Consider the following 19,627-nt stretch of genomic DNA (forward strand, 5'->3'; position numbering starts at 1 on the left):
CTCAGAAAAAGAAATTGAATAAGCCATAGATGAACTCCAAAAAATCTCCAGGGTCAGATGGATTCTCAAATGAATTCTATCAAACATTAAAAAAAAAAACAATTAATCCCAATGCTATATAAACCATTTGGAAAAATGGGCAGAGAAGGAATCTTATCAAATTTTCTTTATGACACAAATATGGTACTGTTACCTAATCCAGGAAGAACAAAAATAGAAAAAGAAAATTATAGGTCAACTTCATTAATGACAATAGATGCAAATATCTTAAATAAAATTCTAGCAAGGAGACTACAGCAATATATCATAAAAATTATTCACAATGACAAGGTGGGATTTATACCAGGAATGCAGGACTGCTTTAAGGAAAACTACTAGCATCATTGACCATATAAATGATCAAACTACCAGAAATCATCTAGTAACTCCCAATGTAGTTATTACAAACAGATATGTAATCCAACAATCTTGGATTTATAAACCTAATATTTTCTTTTGTTATGTATTTTTTGGAGGGGAGTAATTGAATGGTAGAAACAACCTGGGCATATAGATAGAACAATGAATGGAAAAACTTGAAGGACAGCTACTTAGGAAGCTATTCACAGATTCTTAACCTGAGGTCCATGAACTTTAAAAAAAAAAAAAAAAGCTGAATTTTAAATAATTGGTTTCCTTTGTAAAAAATTATCCTGAAAAAGGATCCATAGATTTCACTAGACTGCCATTAGAGGTCCATGACACAAAATAGATTAAGGACCTCTAGGTAGAGATTAATGAGGGCTTGAACTACATAATGGTAATGATAAAGTAGGTAAATGTTAAAGATTTTAGAAACTGAAATCAAATGAGATGAGGCAATTGATTAGATATGGAGTCTGAAAGAAGAGTCAAAGGTATCTCAAATTCTGGTGACTTGTAGAATGATAATATTTTAAAAGGAAAATAAGGAAATTAATAGGGAGAATAATAAGCTTGATTTGGAGCATATTAAAATTGAGGTGATGATAGAATAGCTTAAATAAAAATATCTAACAAGCAGTTGAAAATATAGGTTTGGAGGTAAACTTTTAAAGAATATAGACCATTAGAAGTTATTTGAATAATTGGAAAATGAGGGGATGTCTCTCTATTGGGGAATGACTGAACAAATTGTGGTATATGAAAATGATGGAATACTATTATGCTATAAAGAATGATGAATCGATGAACTTCTTCTATAACTGAAAAGATCTACACGAACTGATGTGCAGTGAAATGAGCAGAACCAGGAGAACATTATATACAGTAACTGAAACATTGTAGGATGATCAAATGTAATAGACTTGGTTACTAATAGCAAGGCAATGATCCAGGACAATTCTGAGGAACTTAGGAGAAAGAATGCCATCCACATCTAGAGAAAGAACTGTGGGAAGAGAAATGCAGAAGAAAACATGATTTATTATTTGGGTATTATTATTATTTGGGTATAGGATTTGGGGTTTGGGTTTTAAAAGGTTACTTTACTACAAAAATGAATAATGTAGAAATAGGTTTTGAGTGCTAATATATGTATAATCCAGTAGAATTGCTTGTCAACTCTAGGAGAAGGGAGGGAAGAGAGGAGGGAGACAACATGAATCATGTAACCATGGAAAAAAAAATTTTTTAAAGAAGTTATTTGAATACAAGTGATAGCTGAAGCCTTGAGGGTAAATGAGATTGCCAAGTGAGGAAGCAAAGGGAGAGAAGAGTAAAAGTCTGAAGATCATATACGAACATTGTTTTCATACTTGAAAAATGTACATTGTATGACATTGAATTATTTTATCTGAATCTTACCTTTCTCCCCAATGTCAGAGGCAATTAAGAAAATAGAAAGGGATAGTTGAGTCAGTTATAATTCAACAAGTTAAAATATGTTTTCTTCTATGTTCTCTTCAGAATGAAAATTGGATATTAATGGTTTAAAAAATAAATATCAATATGACTACATATGTCCATATCTGTGCCAAGATTTTGATGAGACTCAGTAACATTATTCAGAGATCAAATTTTTTTTTTGGCTTGGGGGACTAGGAGAATTAGCATTTATTAAGCACCTATAGGGATCCCTTCCACAATAGTAACTTTCCCCATGGAAGTTTCAATATATCACTGGTTGGCATAAGAAATTAAATGGGAATTTGGGGGGAGTTTTGCAGAAGCTGCAGATAACCGGAAAGGCCAGCAGACAACACAGAAAAAGTTTAGAAACTCAGAAATGTGTAAAATAGAGGCAGCCTGCACCAATCAAGAAGTAGCTAGGGAATTTCTTGACACTACAGAAACTGATTGAAGTGAAAGGTTACCAACCAGGACAAATATCCAATGCTGATGAAACTGCCACCCTATATTGGGGGGAGGAAATGTCTCAGAAGACAAAAATCAGCCAAGAAGAGAAATGAGTCCCTGATGTTAAAGTCTGAAGGGAAAGGATAGGTACTGTAAGCATCCCATAAAAAAAAAAAAAACATATTTTTTTTTCTCTCTTCAAAGGAAGGGTAAAAATATTTTACACAGATTTTCCATATGGTGGAGGTGTCATGGGTTAAGGCCCACCCCCATGATATAGAAGGGATACCTGTATGATGTGCCAGGCACTGTGCAAAGCACTTTACAAATATTACCTCATTTGGAGCTCACAATAACCCTCTAAAATAGGGGCTATTATTAACTATTTTATAGTTAAAGAAACTGAAGCGGATCCAGGTTAAATGGCTTGCTCAGGATCACAGAGGCTGAACTTGACTCGGGTCTTCCTGACTCCAGGCCTAGAATTCTGTCTGCTTGCTATACTTAGCTGCCTCTTACAACTCTATTGTAAAATGTTCATTTGAAGCATAGAGACCAGTGAAACTATTTTACCAAAGAGAGCTCAGAATTGATACATTTTAATTTTTTATTTATTTATTTTTTAATTTTTATTTGGTCATTTCCAAACATTATTCATTGGAAACAAAGATCATTTTCTTTTCTTCCCTCCCCCCCTCCCTCCACCTCTCCCACAGCCGACACGCAATTCCACTGGGTATCACTTATTTTTTTTTTTTAAAGGAAAAAGTCTCCTGGTCTAAAGGTTTTTCAGGACCTTCCTCCCCCATTCCTTCTACTACTCTAGAGCTTTGAAGTAAAGCAAGGAATTCAGCCATCACCAGTTGTGAAAAAGGATCCATAAACAGTTCCTAGAATGACTTATCACATCCTCCCAGACATGAAGTTCCTCCTCTTGGGTGGTGCTAAAGAGGACTCTTAGGGGGGCCTGACAGCAGAATGTCTACAGGAGGGCTGGCTAGACAGCAGTGCCCTTGCTTGAAAGGCGTCTCCCCCAGATGTCTTGTACCATGTTCCCAAGTTTCTTGAGGATAAAGGATCTCTATTTAAAGGTTTTGTGGAATACATTTAAGAAATCTCTGACTAAGCTGTTTTTTGTCAGTCTATTTGAAACATAAAATTAAACTCACTCCTCAAATAACTGTGTTTTTTCCCCTCTCTTTCAGGCTGTGGGCAGAACTAATTTACATGAGAGTGGAGAAAAAGAATAAAGGCTTCTAAAAAAACCCTTAGGTCACCTCCAGACAGGGAACCCCAGCAGGAGTGTTCCTTTTCCCTGATTTTACAAACTGGAAACAAATAGGCCTGCCTCCTCTCCAGAATTCAAAAGCTTACTTTCACCTTCCTAATTTCCCTATTTCATGCCAAGTTGGAACTTCTTTGGGGTTTGACTTCATTTCTTGCCTTCCTAGGGTGACTGTTTAAGGTGAGGTTTATGCAAGAGCAGTTTAAACTGACAAGGACTCTAGAATGAGCCTGGAGTTAATAAAGAAGAGTTTTCAGTCTGCCACAAATATTTAGTCTTTATGCAACTCTGAATATTAACCAGGATTCTCAGACCCTCTCCAGGGGCTTCCAGAAAGGCTTCTGAGGTTCATAGACTTGCTCTCCAAATCATTTTGTCATAAAATACTTAAATGAGTCAGCTGTTTCTCCCCCCCACTTAAAACATCAAGGTAGTTGATTAAAAAAAAATAAACCCCTTTAATTTTCCAACCCAATCATTTGAAAATTATTTCTGGTTACGATTCAGCACACATTTCTTAAACAGTAAATCTGAAATGCTGGAAATAATACAGATAAAATAATATTCTGAGTCTTCTGGATGATCAGTGTATAACGTATTCAGGAAAGATGAGAGCAGGAGCAAGACTTAAAGGTTTGTTACAGTTTCCTGATATTCTTCCCAAATTCTTTTTCTGTTTGTGAGCTTTGAAATAAGACAAAGTCTCATAGAGTTGAGATAGCAGCAATATAGATAGCTACAGTGCACAATATTTACATGATTGGGGCATTAGACAATTACAAAACTATGTGAGGTCGGAGAGGCAATGTGCCTTTATAAAGGCTCCACCAGAGGAATCAGGAATCAGGAAGACTCCAATTGCCTATAATACATACTAGCAACATCCTAAGCTTTCATTGTTCCTAGGCAACTTTCTAAAACTACATGTGATCTTTGATCTTCATCGGGGGAGATAGTTTCCACAATGAAAGATCTCTGCCAATTAAACACCAACTAGGGGACATGTGAGATATAGAAGGCGATCATGGAAGGTTTTCTGGACATCTGAGTTAGGTTTAAAGGCTGTATATGAATCCAAGTAGCAGCGATTATTTTGGGAGGTAAGGAGAAGTAAGAACAAGAAGAGGAAGGAGATCATTTTAGGAATTTGGAGCAGAATTTAGTCCTGGGGCTTAAATTAAATAGGTCAATGGGATTGAAATGTAGAATAAAAGGATATGAATAATAAAATCCAAAAGAAAAATGGTGCCGAATGGCCTTGAATATCAAGCAAAGCAGGTGAAAAGGAAAAATAAGTCCCTAATGATTTCTAAATAAAGGAATGACACAACCAGTTAAAAGAACAATTATTCTTCAAATATTCAAATATTCTTCAAATATTATATGAAGGAGGCAATACAGACAAAGATCTGACTGAAGATGACAACACTAGATCAGTTGAAGGGTAAGGAAGACCTGCCAGTGATGGGAGAGAGATTGGAAAAGACATTTGAGAAATATTATGGAGGAAAAAATGAGACCTAGTAATTGACTAGGTGACACATTGGATAGAGCGCTGGGTCTGATGCCAGGAAGACATCTTTGTAAATTCAAATCTGATCTCATAAACTTAATGGCTGTGTGACCCTCTGCAAGTCACTTAACTATCTTTACCTCTGTTTCCTCATCTGTAAAATGAGTTAGAGAAATAAATAGCAGATAACTCCAATATCTTTGCCAAGAAATCCCTAAATGGGGTCACAAAGAATTAGACACAGCTGAAATGACTGAATGACTACCAAACAAAAAAAGACTAAAGATAAGAAGAAAAGAAAAAAGAGGAGTAAAAGATAACTCTATGGTTAAAAACAGAATATTGGGTGAACAGTGAAATCACAGAAAAAATAAAATCCAGGAGAACCCAGTATATCTCACACACCTAAATATAATATGTCTAACCCTATTTCCAAACAGTTTCCCTCATTTAATAATTATTCAAACATGTCTGAATTAAGGCACAATACTTAGTTGCTGGTTTTTTTCCCCTTCATTTTTAGAGCCAAGAGAACTTAAGCACTGTTGTTCAGGTGCAGAATTTATGCATTGCCTTTCTGATTAATATTTAAGGAGACTGTTTGGCAGTAGAGGTTCTAAACATGTTTTGCAAGGACTTGGCAAAGAGGAAGTTGAGTAATCAACAATACACCAAAGATTTGTGAAGAAAAATATTCACATTCAATATTAATCAAGAGAAACTCTGGGCCATTTGTCCTACCCCATCTTTTAAAGTAAAGCCTCCCAAGGTTACTGATGGAATGTTTTAATAGTCTTTAAAGAAGTAATTATAGTTGAGATATTCAAAATGGGAACAGGTCGTTACTGTCCTGGGAGTTATGTCACCACCTGTTTCAATGGAAAGCCACCTTTGGAAAATGAGCCAGGCACAGGTACTTTGAGACTCTTTGGTATTTCAAGTAGATTTTGTTCATCAACATTATATGTGTTGTCCACAGACATTGTGTCATCTTGTTTACTATAAAGGATTCTTTAAATGGAGATTCTATAAGGCACAAGGGAAAGCTATCTCTATAGTGATCTCTACAGGGACAGCTGCTTTGCTCTCATCTTGACTGTTCTCTACATGAGAGTCACTCAGTAGAATTCTTGGGCAGCCAGTGGTGTTTCTCTACCAGGGGACTTGCTGCCTTCTAGTATCAGATTCAGGATGTGCCAGTCCTGGATGAAATTATGAAGTAAGCAAAGGGTTTGGGGCATATTCCCTAACCCAGCAGCATTTGATGCTGTTATGTCATTATGGTGCTTTTCCTTTATTAACTGGATGAACCTGAGTAAGTCAATTAAGCTTTCTGATCCCCTTTTATTTTATATTTAAAATGGGACAAAATAGTCTCTATGAACAGGTCAATCATTCAATCAACAAACATTCAGGTAATTTTTAAACAACTATTTGCCAGAAGGACAGCTATGTGGTACAGTGGACAGAGTTCTGGGCCTGGAGTCATGAAGACCTGAATTCAAATCTAGCCTCAGGCACTTACTACTAGCTGTGTTGTGCTGGGCAACTCACTTAACCATGCTTGCCTCAGTTTCCACATTTGTTAAATGAGTTGGGGGTTGAAATGGCCAACCACTTCAATATCTTTCCCAAGAAATTCCTGAATGAGGTCACAAAGAGTTGGATATGACTGAACAATAAGAAATTCTATCCCCAAACTGAAGCAGGAATTCCATATGTAGCATATTCTATGTTGGAAGAGCTTCAGTAACAGAGAATTTACTGCCTCCACAGGCATCCTATCCCATTTCTGGACAACTTTATTTTGCAGGAGGCTTTCTACAGTGCCTAGCACATAGTAAGTATTTAATTAATGTGTGCTTCCTTTTCTTTATGTTCAGTTGAAATCTATCTCCCTATTGCTTCTCCCCACTAGTCCTACTTCTACCTTTCTAGCAAATCTAAACCAGCAAATCTGAGATTTTCCAAGCTAAACATTTCTAAAGCTTTGTATTATATATACATATATATACATATATTAATCTTGTTAATATCCTGGTGCCCTTGCTGTTCTTCCTAAAATATGTCATATTAGACTTACTCATTATGTGACATGAGGCAAATCACTTCATCTCTACAACTCAGGTTTTGTTAGGTTTACATAAACCATTGTATATAAAGAATTAATATGTTTTATTAAATGCTATGATATGGGGTTAGTCAGTCAACTAGCATTCATCAAGAATCTACTACATTCCAGGCATTGTGCTAAGCACTGGAGATACCCATCCCCAAAAAAGGCAAAGGACAATCAGCCCCTGATCTCAAGGAACTCACAGTTTAAGGTGAGAGGCAATATGCAAAAAACTATGAAAAACAAAAGATAGATAGATAGATGTATGTTAGTAATTCTTTCATATATATAAACATATATGACAAATTGGAGATAATCTCAGAAGAAAGACATTTAAGATTAAGGAGAACTGAGAAAGAATTATTGTGGAAGGTGGAATTTTAGATGAGATTTAAGGAAGACAGGAAAACTAGGAGGTGAAGATGAGGAGAGAAAAGAATTCCAGGCATGAGAGACAGTCAGAGAAAATTCTTAGTCATGAGATAGAATACAGTGTGTAAGAAACTACAAAAAGGTCAGTGTCACTGGATGGTAGAATATGTGGGACTAAAAAAGGTATAAAAAAGCATTGAAAATAGGAAGAGATCAGATTACAGAAAATTTTATTTTTCATCCTGAAGGTAGTAGGAAACCATTGGAGATGAATGAATTAGGAAGTGAGAGGGGACATGGACTATTGTGCAAATAGCTTGACAGAAAGAGTGGTGGGGATTTGAAGCACCAAACGAGGAGAGCAGAGAAGTTATCTTTTGATAAATTATCTTTCTATCACACCTCAAATTTTTCTCAAAAGCCTCTACAAACTGATGAACTTGAACAGTGATCTCTCTTTGTAAAGCAATCTAGACTTCATTCTTATTCATTCTGAAAAGTGCTACAATTACATTTCACAATTCCTAAGGAAATTCCCTAGCAGTGGTAGAGAAATGAAAGCAGTCATCAAACCTAATACCATCTTCTACTTCTGAGAGAGTAGAGAAAAGGCCAATCCATGAGGCCAATATGAAGTCAATCCATCCCCAACAAGGGAGACAGTCAAGGAAGGTATGATATCTATATAACTTAAATAATCTTTGTTGTTATTCAGTCATTCCAGTCATGTCCAACTCTACTTGACCCCATGGACCATTTTAGAGAGTTGTCCAGTGGTCTCTATGAGGGTTCAGGGTGAACTCTGGCTATGTGTGATGATTTTGGTCAAATAATGGAGTGAGAGACACCACGTGCTCAGTCCTACATGTATAAGCATCACATAGTGTTCTTACATGGCGTGGAGGTTTGTTTAATATATAGGCTTAGTGAGTAAATACTCCTTTGGCACACAATCAATTTTCTCCATACATGATCTTCTTCTATTGGATATGTCACGCATTAACAAATCACTTAGTCAACATTCCTGTGATGTTGCAACAACAAAGGATTCTGAGATCATTTACCATGTTGCTACAACAGAGAAATTTTATGATGGAGATAAATGACATGTATAGGGTAGTCTGGAGGTTATTTCCTCTTGACCTTCTGAGTGAATCATTGTGCTTTTGATCAGCTTTCACAATCAATCACAATTACTTAGGAGATGAATAAGAAAACATTTCGTATCTAAGTACAGGATTAAAAGGTAACTTAAAGCAGACAAGAATTGGGGTCTTCCTCAATTTACAAGTTCTGTTTTTCTTGTATTACTTTAAAGCACCTGGCAATGTTGCCTGGTTTCTGCCCACCAACAAATTCATTGGAATGTGTTAAATGTGAGGAAGGATTTATTATGGTGCTCAAGCATTTGGCCAGTGTTGGGTATGGGGCCTTGGAACATGTCTCTGCTTGAGAGAGAAAGGAGGGATAATGGGTAGTTATCTTTAGGCTTTAATTCTGTGAATGCAATCTTTTAGGGTAATAATCTAGGGGGATTAAAGTGGGATATAAGTATTTGCTCTCATATTATTTCTCCTGTATTGGGGAGAGAAAAATAATCATAACAATTTCATTAGTAAGGGAAATTGGAGAGAGAGAGAGAGAGAGAGAGAGAGAGAGAGAGAGAGAGAGAGAGAGGGGGGGGGGGATCAGTGGGGGCCTTATTTTCAGGGAGCTACCTTGCATCCCCCCTCTTCCAAACTGACTTTGTCAGAAGTACACCAATACTGTCTATAGAATTTTCTTGGCAAGATACTGACATGACTTGCCAATTCCATCTGCAGTGGATTAAGGAAAACAGAAGTTTAGTAACTTGCCCAGGGCCATGTAGCTAGTAAATGTCTTAGGTCATGTTTAAGCTCTAGCCTTCCTGACACCCAGTCCATTATTCTATCTACTGAGCCACCTAGCTGCCTTCAACCTTAACATCTAGAAATTTACCATTTAAGATTAAGAATGGCCTGAAGCTGACTTCTCCAAAGGGTAGATATAATGATTTCTATTTTAGGTCTGGGTCTTAAAGTCACACAGAATGTTAACAATCTGAGGATTACACAACCCAACACAATACATTTACAGTCATATGGAGGATTTCTCTGGTACAGTTGACACTGATTTTCAGCCTTTTACAGAATGATCACCAATGAAATTCATATTTCTTTCCGAAGAGAAATTGGTGGACAATCTATCAATTTATAGGGGTTTTTAGAAGAATTTGAGATGTGGTAAAAAGGTGATTTATCAAAAGATAACTTCTCCACTCTCCCAGGGAGGTGCTTAAAAGCCCCAATCCTCTTTGGGTTGAGACTCAGACCTAAAACAGACATCACATCTCCCCTCTGGAACAGTCACCTTCAAGTCATTCTTAACATCAAATGGTAAATTTCTAGATGTTTAGGGAACCTTGAAGCTCATTACAAGTACTTTATAGAGTAATTAGCCTCCAGAGTATATATCTCTTGCTTGCCTCAAGTCACTAAGGAACCTAGGAAAGCACATGAGGCACTGGACTGAGATGGAAATGTACTAACTTGATCAAGCATATCTGATTTGTTGTAATATGCTTTATAATTTCAGCTCAACAAAATTAGCCACAAGCCACATTTAAATCATCTCAAAAGATTAAATCTTTTCCAACCAAATACTGCATTTCAGGGAGAGGCAATTTTCATCAGATGGATCAAGGAAAAAGGGAAAAAAAGAACCTTAGAAAAACTAGAGTTCACAAGTCTAGTCCAGAAAGCCATTTGGTTTCTCATAAATTCAGTTATAAGAGACAATAAGTAGAGACACATGGAATATAAAATTCAGGTGATATTTCCTTCCATCAAGGGAAGGAATGGTCCAGAATTATTTTATTTATAAGGAATAGCTTTGAAATTACATGGTGATCTCTCTTTGTGTGGAAATCTAGACTAGAAAGAAGCAATCAAACTAGCAGCATTATATGCAAAAGAATCTTACAAATAGCTTTAAAAATCAAGTTAAAAAACATTTAGTTATACTAAGATTTTAACAATACAATTTTAAAACATTTTTCCCTTTATGCTGCTTCTATCATTAGATTAAAAGAACATAGCATATTTTACCTCAGATACCTCACATTTTAAAGTTCAGGCAGTCATAGGTTTAAGTTTAAAAGTAACTTTAGAGGCCATCCAGTCCAAAATTCATTTTATAGATAAGGAAAGCAAGGCTTAGAAAGCTTAAATGACTTTCCCAGGATCATTCAGCTAATAAGTTTGTGAGGCAGAATTTAAATATGTTTTCCTGACTTTGAGCTCAATTCTTGATCCACTAGGCTACTTAGCAATTCCAGAAAAGGCAAGTGTCAGGAATGGTATTTGAACCCACATCTCCTTTTTTGCAAACACTTTAGGCATGAAACAAGGCTGTGTCCTCACTCCGGTACTATTCAACCTATTTTTCACCCAAGTATTATGACATGCTGTGATGGATCTAGACCTGGGCGTCTACATCAAATACCGACTGGATGGCTCACTATTCGACCTTCGCCGCCTGACTGCAAAAACAAAGACAACAGAGAGACTCATCCTGGAAGCTCTCTTTGCAGATGACTGTGCTCTCATGGCCCACCAAGAAAATCATCTCCAAACCATTGTGGACAGGTTCTCTACAGCAACAAAACTGTTTGGCCTGACTATCAGCCTCAGCAAAACAGAGGTGCTGTTCCAGCCTGCACCAGGGAGGCCAACGAACCAGCCGTGCATTACAATCGATGGCACACAGCTTTCCAATGTCAACACTTTCAAGTACCTGGGCAGCACCATCGCCAACGACGGGTCCCTAGACCACGAGATCAATGCCAGGATCCAAAAGGCCAGCCAGGCACTCGGGCGGCTGCGCTGCAAAGTCCTCCAACACAGCGGTGTAAGCACTGCGACGAAGCTCAAAGTGTACAACGCAGTCGTCCTCAGCACACTCCTGTACGGTTGTGAGACATGGACACTACGGGAAGCACATGAAACAGCTGGAGCAATTCCACCAACGCTCCCTCCGGTCAATCATGAGGATCCGATGGCAGGACCGAATCACCAATCAGGAAGTCCTCGACAGAGCCAACTCCACCAGCATCAAAGTCCTCAGAACCCAGCTACGATGGTCTGGACACGTCATCCGCTGGACCCACAGCGAATACCAAGACAGGTATTCTACGGTGAACTGTCAGCTGGACTCAGGAAACAAGGCCGACCAAAGAAAAGATTCAAGGATCAGCTAAAGTCCAACTTGAAGTGGGCTGGCATGACACCAAAGCAGCTAGAACTCGCTGCCTCTGACAGAAGCAGCTGGCGAACCCACATTCACCAGGCTGCCACCACCTTTGAAGATGAGCGAAGTCAACGTCTTGCCGCTGTGCGTGAACGCCGACACCAGGCCACAACCGCACCTCCCGTAACAACTGGCGTCCCAGGCCCCATGTGCCACAAAAACTCTGAGCCTCAGCCTTTGGACTTCAAAGTCACATGAGGGTACATCAATAGATGATAATGCACAAAGACAATAGTCATTCTCAATCACCGAGAGACTACTATAAATATAGCTATCACATGAAATAAGTTTTATCTCTTTCATCTCAAAATTTTATATGCTGTACTGACTGAATAGAGAGCTGAAAATAAAATCAGGAAGAATTGAGTTCAAATTCTCCCTCAGATACCTATCAACTCTATAACTTTTAAAATATCATTTGGCATCTCTGGGTCTTAGTTTCTCACCCTGTAAAATATGGGTATTGAACCTGATGACTTCAAAGATTCCTTTCAGCTCTAAATCTATATTCTTTTTTTTTAATTTATTTAGTCAATTTATAACATTATTCCTTGGTTACAAGAATCCTATTCTTTCTCTCCCTCTCCTCCCCCCTCCCCCACTTCCTGTAGCCAACACACAATTCCCCTGGGTTTTACATGTGTCCTTGTTCAGAACTCATTTCCATGTTGTTGATGTTTGCACTAGGATGATCTCTAAGTCTATAATCTTATTTTCCCTGTGACCCTTAATTTTCAATGGACCCTGGTAATGAGGATTCAAACTTTTTTAGCAGAGAAAACTGTCACCATTATCCTAGAACCCAGACATCGAAAAAAATTAATAAATAATCAAAAGATCTTGGTTTTAATGACAACTTTGCCATCAACTATCGGGATGGACTTAAATAAGTCATTTAACTTCCATATGCCTTCATTTCCTCATCTTCAAAATAAGGATCTAAAAGTAGATTATCTCCAAGGTTTTTTTTTTTGTTTTCATGATCAATGATGTCATTTTTTAAACTGAGGCTTTATTTTTTCTTTTTTGTTTATTTTCATTTTTACTAGTTTGCAATTATTAAGAAATATGAACATTTTGTATACAAAGAACAAAAAAGATTAAAGATAAAGTTTTGAACTTTTATTATATACTTTTTAAAAAGACTTTAAGTTTAAGTATAACATGGCTACAGCCCAATTAACCAGTTTTTCCCCCTTTTGAACTTTTTTCTTTTGCATATTGTAAACTCTTTTATTATTCCTTTCTTTTCTTTCAAATTTCTATCACTATCCATTAAATTATCCTAACACAAGTTTTTCAACATAGTGGCAATGCCTAAAAATGTATATCCCTTTCTGCACCCTGGTTCATCATCTTTTTGCTGTTGTAATTTGCATACTTTATCATTAGTTTTCTGATGTGATGATTAGTCATAGCATTGCTCAGATTTCTAAAGACTTTCAGAATAGTTTTTCTTTATATTATCATGGTCATTACAAAATTGTTTTCTGAGTTCTGCTCATTTAACTCTATTTCAGTTCATGAAAGTCTTCCTTAGTTTCTCTGAATTGGATATTTTACCATAGTGTTCCAACCATAGGAAGAACAGTTTTTAAAAGAACTTTTTGCTTTATTTCTTGTCAGAAGCATCTTTTACTACAAATTTATAAATATCATGATGTATATTATTCTTAAGTTGACTCAGTGGCCAGAACATTGCAAATTCTCCAGAAAAGAACATATTCCCTCAAATTCTGTCAGAGTCAACCCTACAATAGCCAGCCTTTAAGATTTTTGGATACAGAATGTCCCAGAAGATATTCCCATATACTACTAGCTCCCAGTCTACTGAAAAAAAAAATACACAGAAAAATTAAATTGCAATGCAGATAGTTTTATCTGAGTAGCTTCTATAGATAGAGACATATTCTTTGAAATATTAAACCCTCAAATCCTTCCTATACATATAAATACTCACAAAGAGTATTACTTTGTACTCTGTCTTCCTCTAATCCTAAAAGTAACTCCTGAACTAGAGATTCTATGCTCCCTGGGTACAGAAAGGCTGCAATAAAGTCTATTTGCATAGCAATGTAACCTGCTTTCTAAAAGAGAACTGAAAAATGCCAGACAAAAGGTGTTGTCTTCCCATGCTTTCTACTTATACTTCTGCCTGCATCTGAAGGCCATAAAATGACATAAAAGACCTGGATTACCTTCAATCTTGCTTCCCTATCCAAACCTCTCAAATTTCTCCATTCTAGTCTTAGGATCATCCATTATATGATCTGCTCCCTTTCTCCACCTCTTTAATCTAGGTGGGATGTGGCACCTCCCTTACTCCTTTAGCTCCCAGCCAAGCCTAGACCTAACAACTAGTTCTTAAGTTGAACAAAGGAAAGACCAGAGAATAGAAGCCCCTAACCCATCGAAAAGCAAGCTATTTTTTGTTTGCTTGTTTGTTTTATGTAACGAGACTCCCCCTAAGTACTCTATCTCTGAGACTCCTACTTTAGAGAAAGTTAGAGGACAGACACAGGCAAATGGACAATGCTCTCTGTTTTGATGGCCTTCTAAACAACTAGAACATGATGAAGTATGAATCACTAATTCCAATGCTGATACACTCCATATCACCCAAGTACCAGACCTTGAAGCTCTGCAAGGAATGCTTCCAAGGAAAACATATGAAAAGATCTGTCCAATGCAAAATTTTCTAATTCAAATGTAAAAGAATATATGTAGTTGTGAATTGATCCAACCATTGTGGAGGGCAATTTGGAACTATGCACAAAGGGCGATAAAAGACTCTCTGCCCTTTGATCCAGCCATAGCACTGCTGGGTTTGTACCCCAATGAGACAATAAGGGAAAAGACTTGTACAAGAATATTCATAGCTGCGCTCTTTGTGGTGGCCCAAAACTGGAAAACGAGGGGATGCCCTTCAATTGGGGAATGGCTGAACAAACTGTGGTATATGTTGGTGATGGAATACTATTGTGCTAAAAGGAATAATAAAGTGGAGGAATTCCATGGAGACTGGAACAACCTCCAGGAAGTGATGCAGAGCGAGAGGAGCAGAACCAGGAGAACATTGTACACAGAGACTGATACATTGTGGTACAATTGAACATAATGGACTTCTCCATTAATGGCAATACAATGTCCCTGAACAATCTGCAGGGATCTAAGAGAAAAAACACTACCCACAAGCAGAGGACAAACTGTGGGAGTAAAAACACCGAGGAAAAGCAACTGCTTGACTACAAGGGCTGAGGGGATATGACTGAGGAGAGACTTTAAATGAACACCCCAATGCAAATACCGACAACATGGAAATGGGTTTGAACCAAGAACACAAGTGATACCCAGGGAATCATGCGTTGGCTATGGGAGGGGTGGCAGGAGGTATTTCCTCATTGTTTCCAATGAATAATGTTTGAAAATGACCAAATAAAAATGTTTAAAAGGAAAAAAAGAATATATGTATGAATTTGAAAAATGGAAATACCAACTGAATAAGAAAAGAACTCAGAAGGACCTAAGAAGCTGGAGGTCTGGTCCCTTATTCCCAAATAGAGCTAACCTTACCACAAGCGAAAAAAACTAATCCACTGTCTTAGAAAAAGAAAGTCACTTGAATTTGAAACTATGCTTTTAAAATTCACAAATACCTAAAATTCACTCATAATAACTATAAACTGGGGCGGCTGGATGGTTCAGTGGATATTGCCAGACCTGGAATCAAATCTGGCCTCAGACACACATAGCTGTGTGATCCTGGGCAAACCACTTAAACTAACTGTCTACCTCTCTTCTGCCTTGGAACCAATACTTAGTAATTTATTCTAATGTGGAAGGTATGGGTTTAAAAAAAAAAACTATAAACTGATCCCTTCCTTTTTACAATTCAAGCCATGACACTGTAATTAAGGGGAGTGTTTAATCCCATTACCACATAACTCTTATTCTTTAACATTTGCATAAACAACTTTTGTGGAGGGTGGGGAAAAGGAAACATATTCTTTCTCTAGCAGAATTCTCCTTTTTCCTTTGCAATGGTGGAAAATGCAAATTCCCTTGGTTGATTATTTTAAAGAGTAAACAAGACATTTTTAACATGCGGACCCTTGTACCTCATCCCCCTTACAGACAAAACAGCAGGGTTACTGGAAAAGAGGAAAGATCTTACACCTGATGATGACTGTCCCTCAAAGTCACTTTTAAATTCCTTGGGGAAAATGTCATTTCTAAGCAGAGCAAAGAACCGTGAAGGCACAGTGACCTGTTGAGATATGTAAATGGGGCCCTAGATGTCTATGAAAAATAATTATATTGAGCACTTAGTGGAATGGGGTCATATTGAGGGTTTTTAAATGAAAAGGCACTGATGGAAAGAGAAAGACCCCTAGGGAATAATTCTCTATCACTCTGGTGATGGGTTCAAATTTCTCATAACCTTTAAAGGTAGAACTTAATTCTCTTTTGGCTAACTCAAATCACTGTAGTTATACCTGACCTATAATTCTTTTCATTTATGCTCAGGAAAATAAAGATTCTATAACTATAACCTGCAAGGCTAGTGGTAAAGATTAGGAAAGGTGTTTTATATCATTACAAATTCCTAGTTTTAAAGGCTCATTATAAAGAAATTTCTCTAGTGCAGACTGTAACCTCCTTGAAGACAAGGACAATATCTTGGTAATTCTTTCATCATACAACCTAGATTTGTGATAAATATTTTTGGGGGGTGTGTGTGTATATGTTTAATCTGAACCTATGGCTTCATTGGAGTGAAGATTTCCATGGTATGAAAATTCCTTGCCTCTTTATAGACCAAACAACAAGTCTATAATTTATTATTTTAGAAAGATCCTAGGGTCCTGAGTGGTTAAGTGACTTACCCAAGGTTACCTAGCATTATATTTTAAAAAACAGAACTTGAATCCAAGACTTGCTCTCTCTCCAAAGTTGTCCCTCTGTCCACTATGCCAGAGTATCTCCCAATGTTTTCAGATCATGCTCATGGTCTAAGATTTTATTCCATTATGATTTTTTTTAACAAAAAGCCTTGCCAATACTAAGTACTGGTTCCAAGGCAGAAAAGTGGTAAAGGCTAGGTTAGGGGGTTAAGAGATTTGTCAAGGATCATATAACTGGAAAGTGTCTAAGACCAGATTTGAACCTAGGATCTCTCATCTCCAGACTTGGCTCTCTATCTACTGATTTTATCTTCCAATTCTTTCACCATCAAACTAGTATTTTAGGCAACATGAAAAAAAGTTTTTGGAAAAACAATAGGAGACTGCAAATTGAAACAGCTATTTTTCAACTGAGTTCTCTTAAAAGTTGAGTATTATAATCATTTTGCAAACTTGTTAGACTTTGTTGATCATTTCCACTCTATCTTGTTTTAAAAAAAAAAGGTGAGGGGAAAATATTGGCCACTCGTCATTAAATTTATTTAGGTAAGCGAAGCAGAGAATTCTATTTCGACATGCTTAATACTCAGTTCTAGATGGTCAACACTGACTGTTCTACCTTGTTACACCCTAGCAAAGGGCTGCCCTTTCATTTTGTTCAGGTGCAAAAGTATCGCCATTGCCTTCTCTTCCAGGTCTTAAGTATCTTGAAAAGGGGAAAAAAAAAACAGTAAAGCATAGATGATTCACACTACTCTATGAGAGAAATCCGTGTAGGCATTTTAGAGACTTTACTTCTAAAGAAGTCATTTGGCATGACATGTCTGACTTCTGACAAGGGTTTCTGAACAATGGCCAAAGAAATTTCTAAGAAAAAACTAAACCAAATCCTCACAACTATTTTTCCTATGGAAAACAGTAAGTTTTGCAAGACTGGAGACATTGAAAAAGGAAGGGAACTGAGAAGAAATGTTCCATGATCTAAATATGGTTCCATTAGAGTCTCTTAGGTGGCACAGAGGATTGGACCTGGATACAGAAAGACCTAAATTCAAATCCAGCCTCAAACACTTACTAGCTATATGACCCTGGCAAGTCACTTGATCTTGTTTGCCTCCATTCCTCATCTGTCCAATGACCTGGGAGAGGAAATGGCAATCTACTCCAAGATCTTTACCAAGAAAACCTTAAATGGGATTATGAAGAGTAGGACACAATTGAAACAGCTGAGAAAGAGTCTTACAAGGCCCAGTGGAAGAAACACAGGGTGGTGGAGAGACTAGGTTTCAGCTCTGGCTCTGTCACTAAATGGTATTGACTTCTGCAGGGTACTTCCCTTATTGGTTGTATGAGGGGTTGGTCCACATCAGAGATAGATACAATAGAACTGAAGATATATAGAATATAGATGATGTTAATATATAGTTTCCCAAGTCAAGATGCAGCCTTGGAAATCTTTATTTATAGCTGAGTGGCTCCCATTTCTATTTGAATTTGATGACATTTTTCTAAAAGGCATTTTCTAAAAGGGCATTTCCAACTTAGTGGTTTTTGCCTTTGTCACTGATTCTCCATATTTGCAAATTGATCTTTCAAAAGCCTTTACAAAAATATATTCCCTATTGTTCATGTTTATAAAAAAATAAATAAATCCCCACCCCAAATCCACTTCCCTTCTTTGTGCAGGTCCTGAGAGAGAGTTTTGTTCCCTAGCATGATGGTGGAACTATTTGAATTGAAAGAGCTATATAGTGAAACTTACTTCCAATGTAACACATTTATTTAAAATTTCAGACAGTACCATGTTTAGGAGAAACACTTGGGAGACAGTAGATTGCATCTTCTTTGGGCTAAGACTAAACTCTCTACAAAGTAGACTGGAAAAATTTTCATAACACCAGTGTGATTATTATTATTATTATTCCAGGAAATAGTTACTGAGAACCAGTAAAGAATGAAGGTCAACCAGTAAAATTTGGTGGAAAGAAGGGAGATAGTAGAGAAGAAGGGAAGTTAGCAAGTTTGATAAAGTCAACATATTTTGAGCCATATCAGTTTGTCAATTCCTATAACATTGAAAAAAACTTTCTAAGATCCAGGTAGATGTGGGACAGAGAATGATGGGGGGGAATGCATTGAAATCCAGTGACTAGAGTTCTTTTCTTTCCCTTTTGCCCTTCCCCCTATCCTTTTGGGTTTTTTTTCTTCAGGAAATGATATCATCTCTGAAGTACATAACAATGTCAATTAAAAAACACTCATAATTATTAATGAGTTAAGGAAAGAAAAGAAAAAAAAGCTAGGAGGACTTGAACTCATTCTTGTGTAATTTACATGTCATAAATCTTTCCACAAGCTCATCTCCAGACAATAGCCTTCTTCACATTATTTCTAAAACAAATATACACCTGTCAATCCTCAGACTTCATTATAATCAGGTAAAACCTAAAAGGGAAGCTCTGTTAATCACTTTCATGTACAGATTCATAATTCATTGATTCAACAATCTGACCCAGCTTTACCATCATTAGTCATGTCATTGCATTAAGGATAATATAGAAATCAAAGCTTGAAATATTAAGCAGCATAACTATATTTATTGACTTACAATCTGTGGCAATAATTTAAGTCAGGGCCAGTATTCTAAGTATTTAACATTTGGCCAATTCATCATGATTATTGTCAAGGTTTTCTAATCAGCTAAATTCAAGGTGACCAGTGTCTCAAAGAAATAAATTTGTTCCCAACTAATGGAGAGAACACATTTGATCTCATTTGTAGGGAGTCAATTT

At 37.0% G+C, this 19,627-nt stretch overlaps 1 pseudogene; it reads left to right on the forward strand.

The window, feature by feature from the left end:
* The first annotated feature begins 6,718 nt into the window (after positions 1-6,718).
* The window catches only part of LOC100619816 (ubiquitin domain-containing protein UBFD1-like), a 101,126-nt pseudogene continuing 88,217 nt past the window's right edge, over positions 6,719-19,627 (forward strand).

This window comes from Monodelphis domestica, chromosome 4, assembly GCF_027887165.1.
Source record: "Monodelphis domestica isolate mMonDom1 chromosome 4, mMonDom1.pri, whole genome shotgun sequence".
NCBI lineage: Eukaryota > Metazoa > Chordata > Mammalia > Didelphimorphia > Didelphidae > Monodelphis > Monodelphis domestica.